This window comes from Gavialis gangeticus, unplaced genomic scaffold, assembly GCF_001723915.1.
Source record: "Gavialis gangeticus isolate Ggan-Ray unplaced genomic scaffold, GavGan_comp1, whole genome shotgun sequence".
Classification (NCBI taxonomy): domain Eukaryota; kingdom Metazoa; phylum Chordata; order Crocodylia; family Gavialidae; genus Gavialis; species Gavialis gangeticus.
In genome coordinates this window covers 75,433,850-75,437,721 of record NW_017728993.1, presented here as the reverse complement: position 1 = coordinate 75,437,721, position 3,872 = coordinate 75,433,850, and positions in this window count along the sequence as shown.

Here is a 3,872-nt window from a genome sequence, read left to right as displayed (position 1 = left end):
AAACCCCCCCCCCCCCATTGTAACGGTGAAACTTTGCCAACAAATCCATCTCTGGGTTTATATTAATAATGAATGATTTAATATTCACAGTAAACGTGGAAAATACCAAAGCAAAGAATGGAAAAACTACAGAAAAGATTAAGTCCATGGTTTACAACCGCTCCATAACCTTGGACAACATACTTGGTTCTGTGTGGCTGAGTTTGGAAAAGACAATGGGCACATATACACATGCAATTTAATTCAACTGACTGCACAGTAAACTTTCTGGACATTAGCTTTCCCTGGCAGGATGTCTACATGTGCTCAGAGAGGAGCAGTTCAGTGCAAGGATACTCCAGCCCTGCTGTGCCCCCTTACAGCAGCCAGGGGGAGCACCAGGCTGGCAGGGGGCACAGAGTGAGGCCCTGGTCTCCAGAGGGTGGGAGAAGGTTTCCTGCCTCTAGCCCCAAGCTGATCAGGGCAGGGGACTAGAAAAGTGTTGCAAAGGAGGGGACTCTTTCCTAGCCCCCTGCTCTGGTTAGCCAGTGGGGCAGCTGGCAACAAGACTAATTTACTGTGCAGGAACTTATGATCATGGCTGTGTGATGATTCTTTACTGTGCAGGAGACTAGTCAACTGAGCAGTAAAGTGTCTCATGTAGACGCATGCAATGGGATTAAAGGCAAGACAGCAAAGCCACTCATACATACCCCTGGATTATGTTTTTCTTCCCTCCTTGTGCCTCCCAAAATGATCTGTGGTCTTTTATTTTGTAATCTGTCTAGTCTATTCACATGGACTTCTAGTATCCTCCTGTAAATTGACATACACTCAGGTCTTCCTTTACACAAGGGTTGCATTCCAAAAAAACCTTGCATAAAGCAAATTTGCATAGAGTGAATCCATTATTATATGTAATTAATAGGGATACGTACCAGCCTCACTCTGCTGCCCCCTGCAAACCACAACAAATTCAAACACTAATCACACAATACAATAACTGCTGCATGGAGAAGCTGCGAGCTCTGTGTTGCAAGCAGTGCCCTGCGCAGCGCGTGTATCACCAGGACAGAACGGGGCGGGCTGGAGAGGCACCTGGGGGGGGGAGGGAAGCAAGGCAGCAGGGGACTTTCTCTGTGTGCCTCTCCAGCCCAGTGGGTGCAACGCAGCATGGCTGGGAACAGTGGGGCTGTGTGAAGAGGCTATAAGCTCCCTGCTGCACCGAGTCATGCCCGCTGGGCTGTGGAGGCTTCAGGACAGAAAAGCAAGGAACAGTGGGGCCACACGGAGAAGGTGCTCATCCAGCACTACAAGCAGTTGCATGCGCAGCGGGCCGGTTGCCAAGGCAGCATGGGAGAGCACCTTCTCTGCACGGCCCCACTGTTCCCTGCTCCCCTATCCTAAATCCTCCAAAGCCCAGTGAGAATGACACAATTCAGCAGGGTGCTTGTAGCCTCTCCACGCAGTCTAGCTGTTCCCAGCCATGCTGGGTCACACCCACTGGGCTGGAGAGGCACCCGGAGCAGGGAAGTAGGGTGGCAGGAAATGGTGGCTGCTTGTTCTGTGCTGCCCTGGGTACATACCTCCTGTGCCTGCAGCGCTTTGAGGGGCACAACCCCATGCCACAGGAGGTGCGTGTGCCAGGGAAATGGGGGTGTGGGGTGCTGGGACCAGGTAGGGAGAGGAGCCAAGCTGGGCCTAGGATCAGGGCCAGGGCCCTCTGCATCTGAGTGTCCACCCCTTCCCTTTAGAAGTGTGCATGGCAACAGGGAGGCAGCACTTCCCCTCCCCTGATGAGCCACAGGAGGCCCCATCCTGCTCCCTGCTCTCTGCTGGGGCTTTGCAGCTGTGCATTGTGGCCCCAGGCCACAAGCACCTCCAAGCTGGACAGCACCCCCAGCTCTGCCCAGCTCCTTCTCTACAGGGGCCTCAATCCCCCTCTTTCCTGCACTTACCTGCCAGAGCTGCCCTCAAGGCTACTTGGGGCCATGTACATGTACTGTACATGCACATAGCGCCCCCTGTTGCACCACCTTCCTTCCACTTCCTCCCAACTCTCTGCAGGCTGGAACTCTGCCAGCCTGCAGGGAGCTTATTGCCGGCTGACTTTGCATAAGATCAGATTTTTCTTGCACGAAGTGAATTTCTGGTATAAATAAGGTCATTGCATATAAGTGAATTCACACAAAACACATTTGTATAAAGAGAGACCTGAGTGTAGTCTAGCTGCTGAAATCCTCTGAAAATCTGTCTGATGTCCACCAGCACAAGTATGTTATGATCAGTTTCTTTGCTCCAGCCACTGAGTTGAAGAAGAGGGTTTTTGAAGAGAAACCTAAGCTATGTAAAGTAAGTCTGTAAGTACTTTGGGAAAACAAACTTCAGTATGTGAGGTAGTCTCTGGCAGCATGAAAAAAGGATATGTGGATATTAAGAAATAACATTCATTCTACTGCAGGTGAATGTGCATTGAGAGTAGATGCAGTATTACAGTTTTGTTTCATTAGGGATGAGGTAGTTACAACAGACTCTACCCATGTAAGTTTTCAGAAGACAGGCTTACTTCTCTTTGATGCACTAATCCAATGCTATTCTTGAGGAATGTTGTTCATATTTGCCCTGCACATATCTGTTTTGTTTTATTAAAAATTTATTGCATAGAGAAGGAAGCATCTGAAGAAAACAGGTTTTTCTCTATTTCTATTCTGTTTGTTTGGGATCATCTAGCATATAGATCGTATTCAGAAGTGTATTTAGGTTTATGAAGAAATTAATCTTTTTTTTTTTTTCAGATTGGAATGCAAAAGAAAATGGACATGGATTTTTAAAGCACTTTTGCTGCAGTAACCACCCTAATTTTCCTCCTTAAAATTTATCACCAAAGATATTAAGAGCATGTTGTTTGTAAGTGATGCCTCTTATATGATCTGTGTTTTCTAGTATGTTCAATGGCTTGCAGCTAGCTCAGTTTTGGCCACATGACAGGATAGATATGCTTAGCAGACTATTACCATTAATTACTATAATTAATGCAAAGTATGAAAAACCACTACAACTCAATTACCATGCAGATAATAACCTTTGAACTGAAAATCCAAAAGTTCAACTTGTACTGCTTAATTATGACAGCCATGGTGCTGAGCATAGTGTTGTGTTACTACTTATATAAGCTGAGGTTGGTTCTTCAAAGCTATAATTATGATGTATTAATTCAGGAGTACCCCAAAATGCCACTAACAGTTAAGGGTCTATGTGGAATTTCTCTTAATAGCTGCATTTCACAGAAGCTTATGCGGTGCTTAAAATTAGCACAGTTTCAAAAATTGGCATACTGTGAGTTGCATCAGTTCCAGGAAATAACGTATTTTCCTTTCTCCAATACTAACTAACAAACTGCATTCCTATCTATTAAAATACAAAAGCAGAGGAAAAATCTTCATGAAGTATCTATACCTTCGGAAATATAAAGCTTCATAAATATACTATGTCTGACATTTCGGCAGCTTATGTCAATTAGGTGTGGACTTCCTCAGAGTTCTTTTCTTATCCTTCATGACATCCCAGATGCTGTGTATAGCCTTATAAATAGGCATTTTTGTCTGCTTGAGTAACCTGGGAATCAGGAGATCTGGGATCTTTTCATAGTTTCATAGTTTCTAGGGTTGGAAGGGACCTGAGCAGATCATCTAGTCCGACCCCCTGCCATGGCAGGAAGAGCACTGGGGTTAAATGACCCCAATAAAGTGGTCATCCAACCTCCTCTTAAAAACCCCCAGGGTGGGAGCCTGCACCACCTCACTTGGAAGCTGGTTCCAGACCCTAGCCGCCCTGACCGTGAAGTAGCGCCTCCTGATGTCCAACTTAAACCTTCCCTCCGCCAGCTTGTGACC